Raw genomic sequence first — 20,318 nt, 5'->3', positions numbered from 1 at the left:
AGAGAATTAACAGAATAAAACCATACCACATAACATAATGATTTGTACATGGAAACTTGGTAAAGGGAAAAACCACAGTGGGAAGCCTACCCATAGTCAGATGATACTTCTGCAGAAAGTATGTGATACAATAAGGGACCTACACATGCAGGAAGGAACATTGCCTAGAGCGTACTGCTCATCACAAAAGAGTCTCACTAACTACAGAGAGGTTATAAGCACCTCAAGATAATTGGACACAAATTCAAAAGAATAAACTGCCAGAGATAGCATGTACCATGCCTGATTATAGTCGTGGTTAAGCTCAATATCGGAGGCCATTGACCTCTTACTTAAACCTAATTCGATCACCTATGATCGACCAGATCTCCTTTGCATATGATATATCATTCAATGACCACAACACATGATCTAGAATGAGATCTTATATCAATTTATACAAACCCTAAGGCCTAAACCAATTATGTCAGCCACCTAAAAGATATAACAATAAGATCATTACATATATCCATATTACAATGATATGCCATGTCATCTTTAGAGAAAAACAATATTAACTAATCCATAAAACATCTCAGTAATGTGTAGAGAACACCTTAACATGATACAGGTCCATAACCTACATAGGTACCAAACCTAATCTGGGTCCACCAACCCAAAGTGATGTCTCCAATCAGTTAAGGCACAATCAAGGATCACCTTCTGCATCCTGAATTCCATCTAGAAGCCGCACCAACACCACTTGCACATCTTGTCAAAGGTTCTCAGTGAAAGCTCTGCCGGTTAAACCTTAAACCCTTACTAGTAACACAAGTTCTTCTACGGGTAACCAAATCCTATCTATCAGTAACCAACCAAAATAGCTAAGGTTGACATCAATGACAAAAGATCAATGCAACACATAATCAATTCATTCATATTGCCAACAATCTCCCCCTTTGGCATTGAGGGCAACACTAGATGTGAAAAACATCTAAGTACCAAGAAATGTCAAACAAGTCTCCCCCTGTGGCAGAAAACCAACAATCTCCTGAATATCAATAACTCTCCCCTTGTGAATAATATCTCTATAAAGTTATGAATTTATTTTTCACTTCACTATCTCTCCCCCTTTGACATCAATTCTAGAAATCTGACAAAAATATGAAAGCAAGAATATAAGCCTCTGAATCTCAAAGCTGACTACTCCCCCTAAGCAGTAGCATCACTACATCAACCCAGAGCAAAGGATAAAGTTGGTGATGCATACTGGATTGATGGTCTACTCCATCAATTAAGTTTCTATCGGAGGGGTAGATACCACTAACCTGTCTCTCAAATACTCAAATGATTCCTTAGACAACGGTTTAGTGAATATATCTGCAATATGGTCTTTCATGTTCACATAAACCAATTTGACTTCCATTTCTTTCACCTTGTCCTTCAGAAAGTTATATTTTATTGATATGTGTTTAGTCTTAGAGTGAAATACTGAATTCTTAGACATGTCAATAGCTACAGAATTATCACAATAGATAACCACTGGTTCACTATAATTTACCTTGATATCCTTCAACATTTGCTTCATCCATAAGACTTGAGTGCAATTAGTTGTTGCTGCAACATATTCAGCTTCTGTAGTAGATAAAGAAATGCATGACTATTTTTTGTTGATCCATGAAACCAATTTCTTTCCAAGAAAGAAAGCTCCACCAAAAGTGCTCTTCCTGTCATCAGTATCTCCCACCCAATCTAAATTTGTATATGCACATAAAGTGAAGTTATCATCTCTAGAATACCACAATCCATATTTTGTTGTTCCTTGCAAATACTAGAATATCCTCTTTAAAACACATTCATGATTTTCTTTAGGATTACTTTGATATCTTGAAACAATACTTACTGCATTCATAATATCCAGTCTTGTCTGAGTTAGATATAACAAACCACCAATCATAGACTTATACCTTGTTAAATTTACTAGTGCAGATGTATCTTTGATAGATAATTTGTCACTTGTCACCATAAGAGTACTTACCGGTTTGGAATTATCCATACCAAACTTCTTCAACAATTCCCTTAGATACTTAGTTTGACACATAAAAATGCCTTTGTCAGTTTGAGTAATCTACAAACCTAAGAAAAATCCCATCTCACCAATCATGGACATTTCAAATTCATTCTTCATATTATTAGAAAACTCCATGCCCAATTTATCTTCACCTCCAAAAATGATATCATCAACAAATACTTCAATAATAAGAATATCATCATGAGTGATTTTATAATATAAATTACTATCAACACTTCCCTTAGTAAAACCAAGCTTCAAAAGATATTTATCCAACCTTGCATACCAAGCTCTAGGAGCTTTTTTCAATCCATATAAAACTTTCATTAACTTGCAAACCATATCTTTATCATCTATCAGTGAAAATCCATCAAGATTCTCAATGTATACCTCTTTCTCAAGTTCACCATTAAAAAATGCACATTTAACATCCATTTGATAGACTTTATAGTTCTTATATGTTGCATAGGCAAGAAATAGTCTAACAGCTTCAATTCTAGCTATAGGTGCAAATGTCTCACCATAATCAATTCCTTCCATTTAAGAATGTCCTTTACAAACCAATCTAGCCTTGTTTCTTACAACTTGACCATCCTCATTTTTTTTATTCCTAAAAACCCATTTAGTTGTAATAACATTCTTATTTTTAGTCCGGAGAACTAAAGTCCAAGTCTCATTCTTCTCGATCTGATCTAATTCATATTCCATAGCCTTTAGCCAATGTTTATATTTACAAGATTCAATAAAAGATGTTAGTTCAATTTGAGAAATAAGACATACCTCTTCATTTGCCAATCTTCTTCTTGTCATAACTCCCTTATTCCTATCCCTAATGATTCGATCTTCAGAATGATTTAACCTTACATACCTTGGTGTCTTCTGAACTTCAGGTTCATTGTTCTAATCATCAGTCATAGTTAAATTTTTCAGATTATACTGGTGCAATTGTCTTAGTGTCTTGTACTAGTTGAGGCATTCTTGTTTCAATTATGATCATTTCCACTACCAGTTCCCTGTCATATGATATAGATAGACTTCTATATTGATCATGCACTTTCATATTTGCACTCTCCACAATTTTCTACAATCTTTTGTTACAACATCTATATGATTTGCTTTGAATTGAATATCCAAGAAATATCCCTTCATCATATCTAGGATCAAACTTCCCAATCAATTCATCCCTTTTGATATAACATTTACTTCCAAAAATTCTAAAATATTTAACAGTAGGTGTATGTCCAAACCATAATTCATAAGGAGTCTTACCAGATTCACCTTTGATGTGAACTCTGTTGAATGTGTAGATTGTTGTACTCACTGCTTCTCTCTAGTAGATGTGAGGAAATTTGGCTTCCATCATCATAGTTCTTGTTGGATCCAAAATGGTTCTATTCTTTATTTCCACTACTCCATACTATTGAGGAGTCTGAGGTGTAGATAACTATCTCCTAATTCCATTTGTCTCATAATAACTGTTAAATTCATGAGAAGTGAACTCACCGCCTTGATCTGATCTTAGACATTTGATTTTTAGTCCATTTTCTATTTCCACCTTTGCTTTAAAGATCTTTAATTTCTCAAAGGCTTAAGACTTCTCCCTAAGAAAAGTCACCCACATCATTCTAGAATAGTCGTCAATTATTAGCATGAAATACCTATCACCTTGAAAGCTTATAGTCCTTGTTGGACCACATAAGTCAGTGTGAATCAAATCAAGTACATCATTAGATTTATCATGTATGCTCTTAAAAGAAGTTCTAACTTGCTTTCCCAATTGACATTCCTTACATACCAGATTATAAGGCTTCATAATCTTAGGTATATCTCAAACTGCCTTTGTTGAAGTGATCTTAACAATACAATCAAAATTAACATGACACAACCTCTTATGCCATAGAAAAATCTCATCAATATGTGCAATCAAACATTTGTTATTACTAGTGTTCAAGTGAAAGATATTACCTCCAGTCTGAGTATCGGTTGCAATCTCCAAATCAGTTTTGTTAATGAATTAAGATTTTCTATCTTTAAACTGAAGTTGGAAGCCCTTGTCCACCAACTAACCAACATTTAAAAGATTATGCTTTAAACCTTCTACATAATAGAAATTATCAATATTATGCTTGTCATCCAGAGAAATAATACATCTACCTTTGATCATACATGCTTTGTCATCTCCAAATTTGACTTGACCGCCATTGTATTCTTGCATGGAAAATTTTTCTTTTTTATCTCCAGTCATATGATGTGAGCATCCACTATCAATTACCCATTCATCCTTGTCTTCAACTTTTTCTTCTAGGGCCTTTTTTTCATTCATGATATCTAGTTTCAGTTCATCTTCTTTTAAAGCATAGAACACCCATTCCTTTCCATTGTCGGATCCACTAGCAGAGTCTACTGTTGGTTCATCCTCAAAGTCATCACTTACTCCTTCCTCATTTGCTATGTAGCATTGTTTACTTTTCTTGAATCTATATCTATTCTAATTAGGCTTAAATGATTTCTTAACTCTTTCTTCAAATCTTGCATTCTTTTTAGAACATCTAGATGCAAAATGACCAATCTTATTACATGCAAAACATTAAAAAGGTGTTTTTCCTTTGTACTTACTTCCTGTCAGTCCTTTAGGTGCTCTTCTAGCAAATAAGGCTTCAAGTTGCTCAAATTATTCATCCTCTTTCCTCATATCTTCCAATTCTTTTGCATATAAGGCTTTCCAATCACTTTTGCTAGTAGATGATGATGCATGAAAAGCAGGTTCATATTTTGTAGCTCCAGAAGGTCCAAATTCTTCAAGCTCAAAAGCAAATAATTTCCCAATCAGAATGTATCTTTTAACTGAAGTGTTTGCCATTGTTCTCAATTCATCAATTGTAGTTGCCTTCATCTTGTAAGATGGTGGAAGGGCTCTCAAGACTTTGGAAACTATTTCATCTTCACTCAGAGATCCTCCACAATATTGAATTCCCATGACAATTTCATTTACTCTTTCCATATATATAGAAATTCTTTCATTATCTTCCATCTTCAAGTTCTCATATCTTACCTGGTAACCATCAAGTTTAGCAATTTTGACAGTAGGATCACCTTCATTCAGAGTTTGCAATTTATCCCACATAACCTTTGCAGATGATTTATCAATCAATCCCATGATTTCTAATCAATAAGTGCACACAAGAGGGCTTCTCTAGCTCTATAATCATTTTCAATATTCTTGTCCAAGTCTGTAGGAGCAGGATTGCCAAATACCAGATCATAAGGTGTATATCCTTTCTAAGTGATCTCCCAAATATCCTTGCCAAGACATCTAAGATGAGTCTCCATTTGGATTTTTCATATCCCATAATTTGTTCCATCAAGCTTAGGGATTTCTCTTCTGAAAAATAGTTTCCAGTGGATTTGAAGTATTATCTGCCATAGGATCTACCTCAAGTGCTTAAGCTTCTGCAAAAGAGGACCTAAGCTTTGATACTAATTGTTAGGATAACCAGTGAACAACTGAGAGGGGGGGGTGAATCAATTGTTAACAGATTATATTAATCAAGCCACTTATAACCTTTAACCAGAGCACATAAACATTGAATACTCGAATAGCAAAAACATATATCGCTAAGGGATAAAACTTAAGAATGAAATAGAGAATTAACACAATGCAACCATACCATATAACACCATGATTTGTACGTGGAAAACCCGGTAAAGGAAAAAACCATGGTGGGAATCCTACCCACAGTGAGATGATACTTCTGCAGAAAGTATGTGATACAATAAGGGGCTTGCACATGCAGGAAGGCATACTACCTATAGCGTACTGCTCATTGCAAGAGAGTATCACTAACTACAGAGAAGTTATAACAACCTCAAGATAATTGGACACCAATCCAAAAGAATGAACTGCTAGAGATAGCATCTACCATGCCTAATTACAGTCCCGATTAAGCTCAATACCGAAGGCCTTTTACCTCTTACTTAAACCAAATTTGATCACCTATGATCAACCAGATCTCCTTTGCATATGATATATCATTCCATGACCATGACACACGATCTACAATGAGATCTTACATAAATTTATACAAACCCTAAGGCCTAAACCAATTAGGTTGGCCACCTAAGAGATATTACAATAAGATCATTACATATATCCATATTACAATGATATGCCATGTCGGCTTTAGACCAAAACAATATTAACCAATCCATTAAACATCCCGATAACATGTAGAGAACATGTCAACATGATACTGGTCCATAACCTAGATAGGTACTAGACCTAATATGGGTCCACCATGCCTAAGCGATGTCTCCAATCAGTTGAGGCACAATCAAGGATCACCTTCTGCATCCTGAATTCCATCTAGAAGCCGCACCAACACCACTTGTACATCCTGTCAAAGATTCTCAGTGAAATACCTGTCGATTAAACCTTAAACCCTTACTAGTAACACAAGATCTTCTACCGATAACCAAAACCTGTCTATCGGTAACCAACCAAAATAGCTAGTGTTGACATCAATGACAAAACATCAATGCAACACATAATCAATTCATTCATATTGTCAGCATCCATTGCTTTGTCCCAAGATTATATAATATGTAGCCTTTAGTTGCAGTAGAGTAGCCCACAAAGATACAAAGTTGGGATTTGGCATCCAACTTCTTCTGCTTTTGAACTGGAATATTTAGATATGCGAAGCATCCAAATAATCAAAGATGAGCTAGTGAAGGCTTGTGACCACTCCAGGCTTCCTTTAGAGTGAGGTTTTGAACTTCTTTTGTGGGACTACAGTTGATAATATATACTGTAGTGGCAACTGCTTCACCCCAAATCTATTTGAAGGTATTTTATTTGCAACATGCTTCGTGCCATTTCCATAATGGTACGTTTTGGAAATATGTGCCTTGAATTAACTTGACCTATGTTCGGACTAATTAGAGTAACCTATCCCATTTGAACAACTGTCAATGAGATTCTTGCCAATGGGCCAATGGAATCTTCTTCCAATAATCGGTTAACAAGTGATCAAGTCCAAGATGATCCAACGGCTGTCGCTATACCGCGATGAGAAGATGATAGTTAGTTAATCCTTGTGCCTTGGTGACAAAGCACGTGCCAAAAGAAATGTGTTAAAGACCGTGCAAGTTGAAGGTGGATCAACAGTCATCTCTATACTGCATGATGGAGATGCATGAACGTTATTTATCGTGGCTTGGCGACCAAGTGGTGGGGCCCAACAAAAGAGCAACTCAGATGGCTTAACGGGTGAGAAACTCTGGGATGATCAGATGATTGTCACTATACCGCTATGGCAAGATGTACAAAGTTTATCCTCTACCACTTGGCAACCATGGTGGGACCTAGAAAGAGAGAAACTCAAATGAGCTAACTGGTGAGCAAGTTTGGGATGATCGGATGATTGTCACTATACCACTATGGAAAGATGCACAAAGTTTGTCCTCTGCGACCTGGCAACCCAGGTGGGGCCCGACAAAGAAGAGCTTCATTCTGAGTGATTTGTGAGGTCATGCTAAGGTGGCAAGATAGGGACCCCGGAGCTAGTCAGGGGTGCCATGTGACAGACCGCACAAAGAGAGAACGAGCAGATCAAGGAAGATCAGACAATTGGGATATCTTTTTGGTTGTCTTGCTGATGACTCGATGAAATTGCCTTCGATGATCGGAGTATCATTAGAAGATCAGAGCAATTCATTTGTGGTTTTTCTGATGGCCGATGGAGTAGAGACTGACTATGGGTGTGGCTCGAATTGGAGTCCAAAAGATAAATACTTGGACATTGAAGATGGTCTTGTCGATGTATATGAATGCGAACAGACTCGACTTTGTGGTGCATGTGGGATATTGTGTTTCTCATGAATGCAGACTGATGCTTTGGTATATGAAGCCATTGGATAACTATGGTGTGGTGACTGAGATCCGAGAGTTGATTATAGTGTCCTTCTCGTTAGAATTCAAGAACAAATGCCTATAGTAGCAGACTAAAACTTTATTGTAAATACATTTACTAAAATAAAGTGTTTCAACTGTTGGTCGTGGGTTTTTTCCTGAAAGGGTTTTCCCACATAATTCTTGGTGTTCTGTCTTTGTGTTGATTCTATGTGTTTTGTCTATGTTATTCTTAACATTCTGTAAAAGTTTTAAACTACATTCTTTCATGATTTTCCCTGTTGATTGACATTAGGAAGGTGTTTCCGCATTATGCTTTCCTTACAAGTGGTATCAGAGCTTGGCCCATTTTGTTATCCTTGTTGGGTAGGCTTAGTTTTTTGTGTCAATTCTATTTCAATGGGAGCCTTGCATAGTGTCTACTTGTTTGTTTTATAGGTTAAGATGGCGAGCACCTAAGGGTGCATAGATATGGAGAAGTTTAATGGTTCCAGTTTTGAACTATGGAAACTCAAGATGGAAGACTTGTTGGTCGACCGAGACCTTTGGATTTCTATGTTTGCATAGAAACCTATAGGCATGAAGGAAGAGGATTGGGAATTAGCCAATCGGAAGGCAAGGGGTCAAATTAGGCTATGTCTTGCTGATTCTGTTATGTTAAACGCCCATGAAGAGAAAACTGCACATCTTCTCTGGAGTAAATTGGGAGATATTTATCAAGGCAAGTCCTTGGTGAATAAAATTTTCTTGAAGAAGAAGTTGTACTCTTTGAAGATGGATGCAGGAACACCATTGGCAGACCACTTGAATGCATTCAACATGGTTCTTACACAGTTAACTTTTGTTGGTATATCCATTCAAGAAGAAGAACATTGTCTGCTACTATTATGTTCATTTCCTAACTCTTGGGATCACTTAGTGATGGCTATCGGTAGTACTATGACCAAGTTAAAGATGGATATTGTGGTTAATACTCTTTTGTCAGAAGAAATGAGAAAAAAGTCTTCTAACACAACAAAAGATGCACTCTCTATTCAAGGTAGACCGAAGGACAAAGACAAGAAGAAAGGAAATAAGTCCAAGTCCAAGTCTCAAGAGAGATCAAAATCTCTAGGCAAGAAGTCAAAGGTGAAGTGCTGGAATTGTGGGCAGAAAGGGCATATCCAAAAGGATTGCAAGGAGGAGAAGAAGAAGAATTATTATTCTAACATTGAATCTTCTTAGAGTGATGCAGATGCATTTGCAGCAACCTTGGCAGTGCCTACCTTAGATGACACCTGGTTAATAGATTATGGTGCATCTTTTCACATGACCTCCAATAAGGAGTAGTTCTCGAAGTATGAACTGTATGCTAGTTGAAAGGTATACTTGGCTAGTGATTCTACGTTGGAGATTGTAGGGAGAGGAAGAATTAAAATTCAATTCCAAGATGGTAGAGTGAAGAGGATCAATGGAGTTCTTCATATACAATGTCTGGCAAAAAACCTTCTCTCTATAAGTAAACTTAATGATTTTGGAGTATAAGTTACATTTGTATATGGTGGTTGCAAGATGACTAGGGGTTCCATTGTGTTGGCAAAGGGTGATCGCATTGGTATACTGTATAAGTTAAATGCTAAACCTATATGTTGTAATGTAACCTCTAAAAAGTCTATTAAGACAACTGTAATGATGCATAATGCTAATTCATTGGAAGATAAACTTCCTGTTGAGAAAACAATGCTCTGGCATAATACGTTAGGCCACATAGGAGAACAAGGTTTAAAATATTTGAAGAATAAGAATCTGGTTGAAGTTCTGGATGATTGTACTTTTGAGTTCGATTTCTATGAACACTGCATATATAGAAAACATAACCATGTTCAGTTTTATTCCAGTTCTCATAAATCTTCTAACATTCTGGATTATGTTCACTCTGATGTGTTTGGTCCAGTGGATGTTCCTTCTCTGTCTAAGTCTAAGTACTATGTATCTTTTATAGATGATTATTCAAGAAAGGAATTTGTGTACTTTCTTAAAAGTAAATCAGAAGTGTTCAATCTGTTTAAAGAGTTTAAGAACCTTGTTGAAAATCAGACTGGGAAAAGGATTAAATGTTTGAGAATAGATAATGGTGGTGAATATTGTAGTGCAGATTTTGACAAGTACTGTGTTGATCATGGAATTAAGAGACACAAGACTATACCTTACACTCCACAAGAAAACGGAGTTGCTGAAAGGTTGAATTGGTCTCTAATGGAGAAAGCAAGAAGAATGTTGAGTGAAGTTGGGCTAGAACAAAAATTCTGGGATGAAGTAGTTGCTACAACATGTTACCTATTGAATCATTCTCCTACTTCAGAATTGGTTGACAAAACACCTATGGAAGCTTGGTCTGGTAAGAAACCTTCTTTAAGGCACCTTGATGTTTTTGGTGCAGAGGCATATGCTCATGTGCCTGATATTAATAGATCTAAGTTGGATAACAAAGCTGTGAAATGTATCTTCATTGGCTATGGAGTTGGTGCGAAAGGATACAAACTTGGGAATCGAGTGACTGACAAGGTTATGTACAGTAAAAGTTTGATTTTTCATGAGCTGAAACCTATGTCACTAGATCACAACATAGGAAAGAAAGGAGAAGCTGAGGTTGAAATTCCTCCAGCTAAGGAAGAATCTCCAGAGATACCTGGAGATGAGGAGAGTTCAAGTAGTTCAAGTAGTTTTGAAGAAGAACATGATGATGAGCCTCCCATTGAACCTCAAGAAGCCTCAACACCAGAGTTGAGAAGATCTACTCAAGAGAGGCGACAACCTGATAGGTATACACCTAATTAATGCAGTCATTCTATGTTTTTTATTAAGTAAAAATAGGTTTTAGGGGACCCAAAACCCGATTACAATTCGAAAGATGAGCATTAAAGAGACAAAACAAAATAGCTACAAAATACCAGCACAAAAACTAGCAGTTAAGAAAAACATAGCAAGAAGCCAACAAGAAGTTGGCTCCAAACCCAACATTACAAATTAATTGAAAACTTGAATAGATTCCTTAGCATTTTGAACCAAGAGCATCATCACCTTGGCCGCTTCCCTCAGGTCATTGTTTTCCTCTCTCAACTGGCTATCTTTTGTATTGATCTCCATCCCAATAGTGTTTTGCCTTGTTTTGCACCTGGGAGTCTAGTGGGTGGTGCTGAAAGTTGGAATATCATCAATGACAACCAGATTCTTTTCTTGATTTTTCCTTTCTAGATGATCCACCAAAGCATTCATGTTCTATGATGAGACTTTGAGGACCTGGAGAGTATGGTTCATGAAATTTTTTTAGAGCCTTCTCGGTATGGGCAACCCGAGAGTTGATGTTGTCTTTATCCTCTTCAACCTATTCTTTCAAGGTTCTTATAACATCCTCCAAGTGTTTCAAATCACCTTTGATCAAATCTTTTTCTAGCCAATCCTCCATCTTGATTTCCTATTCAGCTTCACTGGTTTCTGTGTCATCATTCTTTTTCCTAGAGTCCTTAATCAACTTATTAATCTTGTTTTCCAACTCCCTCTGTTTACTTTGCATGCTAGTAATGTTGTCGACAACTCATTTCTAGAAGTTGAAGGACTCCAGAGTACAGTTACGAGTGGTATTCAAGATGGTATTTGCAGAATCCCTACCTAGTTCAGTGCCCATAGAGTTAGGATTGTCATCCTCCTTAGAATTCAGAGCAACATTCCTGCTGTACGAGCCCATAGGGTTAGAGTGAGGGTTTTCAGAGTTTCTCCATCTTCTTCACCAATGTTCTCATCCAATGCACATATCTTTGAGAGTGGAAAAGATTCAGATTCGGATGAGGAACAGCCTAATGCATCTACCCACAAGAAAAGGAGAGCTGACACAAATAATGTGGATACAGAGGTGCACTATGATGTGAAGGAGGAAAAGGGTAAGGATTTTGAAACTGATATGGAGTATGAAAAGGGTAAGAATGTTAATTGTGCTTATGATTTACTTGCAGATACTGATGAGCCTAGGACAATCAAAGAAGTTATTAAGATGCCTGATTCAAATTCCTGGTTGGATAATAATGGAAATTGGGATTTGGTGCCATTGCCTAAAGGTAGAAATCTTGTAGGCTGCAAGTGGGTATTAAAAAAGAAGTATGGTCCAGATGGTAGCATTGACAAGTACAAAGAAGATTGGTTGCAAAGGGGTATTCTCAAAAGGAAGGTATTGACTATTGAGAGATCTTTTCTCTTGTGGCCAAGCTAACATCTATTAGATTTCTCTTATCACTTGCAGCAACATATGATTGGGAGATTTAGCAGATGGATGTGAAGAGAGTGTTTCTTCATGGTGATCTTGAAGAAGAGATCTATATGTCACAGCTTGAGCACTTTGTGGAAAAAGGTAAAGAAAATTTGGTATGCAGACTCAAGAAGTCTCTATATGGTTTGAAACAAACTCCCAAAATGTGGTATCAAAAGTATGCTACATTTGTTTTGGCATTGGGATTTGTGAGATCGAAAACATGTGTTTACTACAAAATTGAAGGTGATAGGATTCTTATCATATCTTTGTATGAAGACAACATGTTGTTCATAAGAAATAAAAAGGGTATGATCTCAGATTTAAAAGATCAGTTATCTATGAAATTTGAAATGAAAGACTTAGGAGCAGCAAATTATATTCTAGGAACGGAGATCAAAAGGGATAGATCTAAGAGAAAAATTTGGCTTAGCCAAAGAAAATATATAACCAATGTTCTTGATAGGTTTCATATGTATGATTGTAAATCATAGGTTGTTCCCATCTTGCAGGGAACTAAGTTGTCTATGCTTGATAGTCTGAAATCTCCAAAAGAGATTGCTGACATGAAGAACATCCCTTATGCAAGTGTTATTGGTAGCTTGATGTATGCTATGGTCTATACAAGACCAGACATTTCCAACCAGTGGGAGTACTTAGTAGGTTTATCTTGAATCCAGGAAGGCTGCATTGGGATGTTGTAAAGAGGGTGTTTAGATATCTGAAGGGAACTTCTAATTTTTCTTTATGCTATCATAGTCATTCTGATGATTCAAAGAAAACTCTCAATGTATGTGGTTTGTGGATTTTGATTGGGCAGGAGACATAGACTGCAGAAGATCCACCGGTGGATATGTTTTTGTCATGAATGGTGGAGCAAGTAGTTGGATGAGCAAGCGATAATCTATAGTCATTTTGTCTACTACAAAGGCAGAATACATGGCGGCCACACATGCTTGTAAAGAAGTTGTCTGGCTTAGGCATTTGAGTTCAGATATTGGTTTTGATGCAGGGCGGGTTGAAATTTGGAGTGACAGTCAGAGTGCCATATGTTTGGCAAAGAATCTTGTAGACACCTAAAATTGTCATGTCTAATTAAATAAATATTTTATTTATTTAATTATCTAAGCTTAATTCTTCTATTAATTAAATAAATCTTTATTTATTTAATTAATTCATTTATCCTCTTCTAGCCTTATTTCTCATTTAAATAAATACATTTATTTATTTAAATTATCCTTTTCCTAAATTAAATAAATATCTTATTTATTTAATTATCCCACTTCTTCTATTAATTAAATAAATCTTTATTTATTTAATTAATTCATTAACCTTTTTCTACCCATGACACATGTCATTCATCTATTAATTCTTACACTACCTACCCCTTTCATTATTTTATTATTTCTTTTACCTACCCTCTAATCATAGCCGACCTCCTTTTACACCTCTCAATCTATCCCTCCATTTCATATAGTGTCTTCTATATAAGAGGATACTTCCTTCATTATCAACCCTAGCTAATCAATCATTCTAACTACTTGATCAATTGACTACACTACGATCCTACTTGCAACCACATTCCGTTCTTTGTTGAGTTGTTGTGCACATAAAATCTAAGAGCAAATATATCAAGCAAGAACAATGGAGATAGGAAGAATGGAGATCCAAACCCTATTGGACATGTAATGGTATAATCTTTGTGATTTCATTTGATTTGCATTGTCTTAGGTAATCTTCATATTTTATGGTGGATCTTTGTTGTTGTTAGGCTAGGGTTTTGTGGTTGAATTCATTTAGCCTTTCAATATTGTTATTATTGTTATCCATTTTCACCATATACATTTTGGTACGCCCAGTGGGACTCTTGTCCCTTTTGCATTTAACATCCTTGTTGTAGATTTTGTATTTTGAAGTTGCAGATCTGACATTTTCGGCAGCATTTTGATATTTCCGCATTTGCACACTTTTGGACCACGTTTTTGATTTTCTGGCGCATCTACAACATTTGGAGTCACGTCTGTGTTATTGGAAATATTTTATTTTGTAGGTTCCAGGAAAAAGCATTTGTGTTATAAAGTCGCGTCTGCAATGTTTTTAGCCGCGTTTGTGTCTAGAAGTTGTGTCTACATTCTTTAGACGCGTCTGTGTCTCACAAAACTATGTCTATGTCACAGAATAGCATCTGTGTTGAGGGTAATCGCGTCTATGTTCACCAGTTTCAAATTTTCATTTTTTTATTGATTCAGTTTTCAAATTTTGCATTTAGGGTTTCAGATCTGGTTTATTTTGAGCTAGCATTTTCAGATCTAGCTAACAAAATTGGTGCAGTTTGTCTTGAAAGCAAAATCGTTTGGTTGAAGGTCCCTATTTTCATAAAGTTTTTTGGATCTAAAATTTACCTAACTTGTGTGCTTGCAGGAAGGGGTGATTATTTCAAACAATCCAAACTACTAATAAATCTTTGTTGTAGTTCCTTGGCAAGGGTTTTTGGATTTTTTATTGTGTGCCTTGTTTTCATAGACTAGAAAACACTTCAATTGGTGCACTAAAATTGAATCATTGTCTTTTGTGTCTTGAGCAATAGGCTCTTTTTGTTTAATCTTTAGAGGGCCTATCTTCCCATGTGGTCATTAGGACTACTAGTGAGAAGAGAACGACCCAAGTGGTAGCGAGGAAAACCCACCTCTTTCGAACCACTATAAACAAATGCATTCACAGTGAAAACTATGGATAACGTGTGCTGATTAGTTCATACCGACACTATGTCTCCCCATAAACCCGTTTGATCAAATTTATTTGATCAGTTATAGGGCGTAACCCCTACTGGCTGGGAGCCTTTTGTATTTACAGAGTTGAAAGTGCCACATGTATTGCCACACAAGCGGATGCCCTTACTAGCACCTTTTTGTTTTAGAAGCCCAAATCCTTCTAGTTGTTGGGGCAGGAGGTCGGACCTCTGGTAGGGGCCCACACACATACGGTTCTTAATAGAGATACAAAGTTCACCACGGGGAGTTTTCGTGGGGACTGATGCTTGGCTGACCTGAGAAGTGAGTGCTGAGGGTGGAGCCAATGAGGTCAAGCATCTAAGTATGCACTCTGAATAGCATAGCCTTAGGGGTAAAACCCCATGTGGGATCAACAACTATTGTCTTGGCTAGCCATAAGAATTGTGCTTGACTTATTTTAAACATTCAAAACATTCAAGACCAAACAACAAAACATTGTGTCTTTTGTGTCTTCAAGTGTATGCAAAACATTTTTACATCAAACAACACACTTTTATTAGAGTCATTTTTTAGTCTAGACACTTGCAAACATTGAGTCCTCATCAACACTGTGTCCTCTTGTCACGAAAAATAGTCAAACAGTCAGATTTGGTCATAACAAAATGACTTCATAGATTGGAAAAAATTGCACAAATTTTACAGAAACGCGTCTGTGTCTGACATAATAGCGTCTGTGTTGTATAACTGCATCTGTGAAGGGCAGAATCACGTCTATGTTCCCAGAATAAACATTAAACTTTGCAAAAAAATCTCAGAAGCATGTCTGTGTTGAACAGAGCCACGTCTATGTCAAGAAACCGCGTCTATGAAGTATACAGGTGTGTCTGTGTTTAGAATTGAAAAATTGTTACAATCCAACAAACAAACACAGTCAGTTTCAGAATTCTTGAGCTTCCTAGGTCATTTCTCCAAGGTTTCATTTAGCAGTCAACCTGTCCTTGGGTCTCACAAAGTCCATCATTGCTTCACATCTCACATTACATTCACATTTGTCTAAACTTGAGTCAAAAGGTCACTTGCTTGTCCTAACTATACTTTGTCAACACACTACATACAACAACACTTTGCTAAGTGGTCCCTCATCAAGGTTTCTTACCTTTGGGTCTCATTTGGTCTTACTTAGAGTCAAGGTAAACTTACCTCATCAAGAGAAACTATCCTCTCTTTGGAAGTCACACCTATTCTACTACATGCATACTTGGTCTTACACTTTGGACATTGCAAGTACACTTCAGATTCATTTACATTCCATCCAACTCTTAGTCTTCCATACTCTTTGCATTTTTCATCTAGTCTCACACATCTTGGTCAATACCTAGTTCATGGTTGAAACTTGTCTTCAAAAATCTAGGAGAAAAACTAAAGAGGCTCAAGAGTCCACAAACATGAGTTCTTATGAGTATGACAATGATGTCTTTTTCAATACTAATCATAACACATTACCTAACATGGATGCCTATAGAAACATTCCAAATGTTGAGAACATGGACACTACAAACAACAATGATACACACAATGATAATATAGACAAATTTTCAGTACATTCAGCAGATGTGGAAGAATCCATTATGGATCCCTGTTTCAATCGATTGGTTGAGGAAATAATGAGGAGGGATAGACAATACTTCTTACAAATGATGGCACAAAGTGGAGCCAAGATACCTCATGATTTTGACATGTCTCAAATAATGGAAAATCGACCTTTGCAACAACCTCACTCCAACATGGATCAAAGGAGACCTAATAGTGGAGGCAATAGAGGACCACATATGGTACCTGAATCACCATCATCTTTGTTTCAAAAACCAGAGGTCCCACATACACATGGTCAAGCATATGATACTCACCTTCGCAGACCATTATGGAAGTCTTATGCAGAGAAATATGCTCAATCACATACCAATGCTAAGGATCAACCACCAAAGCAATTGGATATTCAAAGGCATGCTCAAAATTTGGACACAAGGAAACCCCATGTCAAATTTGGGGGCAACACATTAGAACATGACATGCCTGTAGAGTATGGTATACATGGACAAAATAGATATTTCATTCCTCAACATGAATCTATACCAAGTGGTCCATAAATGCAGCATCACTATAGACCTCCTCCATATGAACATGTGTATGATCAATATCATCCATATATGCAACATGCTTCTCCTCCAATTGGTGCCTCAAGCATGGGGTATGGTCCAAGAAGTCGATCTCCACCTAAGAGAAATTTGGAGCAACAAATCAGGGACTTACAAAAGAAAATGGAGGACATAAATACATTGAAGCCAACATACACAATGAGAGACATATGTCCTTATCCATTTGAAAAGAGCATTCCAATGCCTCCTTTTCCTACACACTTTGTGACGCTTAAATTTGTTAAGTATAGAGGAAAAGGGGATCCTAAGGCACACATAAGACAATTTTTCACAACTTGCATTGAGGTAGCAGTAGAAGAGACATATTTGATGAGATTATTCCCACAAAGCCTAGGTGATCAAGCTATGGAATGGTTCTCCCAACTCCCACCTGGTAGTAAGTCATGGCATGATCTAGCAGAGAGATTTATTCAACATTTCTCCTACAACATAGAGACAGACATATCAGTCACTACTTTGTGCAACACCAAGCAAAAAGAGGGAGAGTCTTTTGCATCATTTTTACAAAGATGGAGGAATCTAGCCAGGAGATGCTCTTGTGAAATTCCACAAAAACAAATGGTAGAAATGTTCACCCAAAATGTTAACAAAGAGATTGGTTATGACTTAAGGAAAGCTTGTTTGTCCACCTTCAAGGATGTCATTGAAAAAGGCTTAGCAATAGAGAAGGTCCTAATTGAACAAGGAGTCATTAAGATATTCAAGGAAAACAAAGATGACTTTAAAGGAAAAGACAAGCCAAGATTTTGGAATAAAAACAAGAACACAGTCAATGATGGTGTTGTTGATGCCAATACAGTGCAACCCAAATTCATTTTTTCTGGATCAATTTCTACAAACAATCAAGTGAACACTCAAACAACTTCTAGATCATGAAGGAAGTACACCCCATTGGGAGAACCACTTGAGTCAGTTTTCAAGAAGCTAGTGCCAAACAAGGTAATCACAATTCCAGATTTTCCTCCATATGAACCAAAGGTTAAACCAAATTGGTGGAACGATGATGAGTATTGTGAATTTCATAAGAGAAACGGTCATAAGACAGGAAATTGTCATCGACTGAAGAACATCATACAAGATCTCATTGATAGAGGTGACATTGAGATTGAAGGGCACTCATCCAATCAAGAACATGAGATGTTTAAGGAAACATTCCCAAAACATGACAAGGGAAAAGCTAAAGCCACAGAGGATCAAACCAACTATACTAGAGCATCTTATAACTATGATTCAACCATCAATCACATCTCGATGGACAATTACATCTCTACCATTATCATCAAGGACAAAACATCTGAGAATTCTACCCGAAGACCCAAGATTGTCCTAAAAGGCATTGGATCTTCTTCCAAACCTACCTCTGATGTCATGTTACAACCCGCCAAGGTAAAATCACTTTGCAAGGTGCTCCAACTAAGAACACCGCTTCCTCATCAACCAAACCTGAGTATGACCTTGTATAACAATTAGGGAAGACACTCGTGCTCATCTCCATTCTTGAGCTCCTACGCATATCCCCCACACATAAAGCTATTCTTGACAAAATCTTGAGAGATACTGCCGTTCCTACTGATCTGAACGTGGACTAGTTTCAAGCCATGGTGGGATACCTTTCTATTCCACACTCCCTTACATTCACAGAAGCTGACGACGCCTCTATAAGTCAACCACATAATGCACCGCTACACGTTGAAGCCTTCATACACAAACATAGAATCAAACGAGTCCTAATAGATGGAGGAGCAGGTCTAAACATTTGCACATTAAGCACTATTATACAATTGGGATATTCTGATAAAGCTGTGAATTCTACAAATCAAATCACCATTAAGGCATATGATGACGAAGAGCATTCATCCAAGGGCACAATCACCTTACCTTTCAGAGTTGGGCCAGTTACGAAGGATGTGGTTTGTCAAGTCTTAGACCTAGATCTCACATACAATATATTGCTAGGACGTCCTTGGATTCATGAAATGAGGGCAGTCCCATCTACATATCACCAATGCATTAAGTTTCCTCATAATGGAGTGGAAGTAATAGTTAATGGCAATCCTAATCCATTCATATACTGCAATAATCTGAGATAAAAAACTAAGACCATCATTCCCAATAATCGTGAAGCAATTCCTTCCTCGGCATACATTGATCCTGAGTCATTAAAACCCTCGACATCAAAACAAGGTGAGCTTAAAGGCAAGTTTTAGGACAAGGCATGGGGGAATACACTTTAAATCAGACCATGTACTTATGACAAGTCATGAGTTCCCCAAAAGAATATGGAAGACCACATCCTAACAAGCAAGTATCCATCATGGTACTCAAATGGGACCCTACTACCTTTCAAAGATGGGGCGAACTGGAAGAGGAAGACTTATACAAAATTCTTTACAAAGACATTGAAGATGACACACAAGATCACATTAGTCTACCATGTGAGAAATATGGCAAAGGCTTCAAAATTCTACAAAAATTTGGGTATGATGGAAAAAGCCCTCTGGGGTTATGAAAGGAAGGCATCATTGAACCTTTACAACCTGAATTGACATTTAAAAAGGAATGCTCGAAAGGACTTGGTTTCCTCACTTCCAAGGTCTGCACTCAAAGGACAGAAGAAGCCTTACAAATCAAAGCTGCCAAAATTCAACAAGAGGACCGCTATTCCACAGATTCCAACAAATGGGAATGGGGTTCAGATAAGTCTTCCAGTGACTATGAGCTCACCAAGATATTCAGAGAGCCAAATGAGCCCACAAAAGAAGAGGAATTATATAACAAGTTCAGAGTTGGTCAAGAAACAACCCATGAGGATTCCATACAGTCCTTGTCTCAAGGTTCTAGGTTGAAATCACATAGGATGAGAACACATGTCCGAAAATGTGCTACTAGTGATGATAATTTGGATTCGTTCACGATTGAGACTGATGAGGAGAGTGCCATCGATGACCTCGATAATTACCTTGACATACCCAAATATAAATACATCTTCACCCTTAGCCCCGCTAACTTCGAAGAAGTTAAAGGCCTTCCCCTTGTTCACGACCAACTCATTGACTGGGATCATGAAGGACCTGCACAGTTTGACACATTCCAAAATGATGAAACTTTTATTGACTATATTGGCATATGA

Source organism: Cryptomeria japonica, chromosome 4 (genome assembly GCF_030272615.1).
Source record: "Cryptomeria japonica chromosome 4, Sugi_1.0, whole genome shotgun sequence".
Lineage (NCBI taxonomy): Eukaryota > Viridiplantae > Streptophyta > Pinopsida > Cupressales > Cupressaceae > Cryptomeria > Cryptomeria japonica.
The sequence above is the reverse complement of the archived record's forward strand: the minus strand, read 5'-3'. Positions refer to the sequence as shown.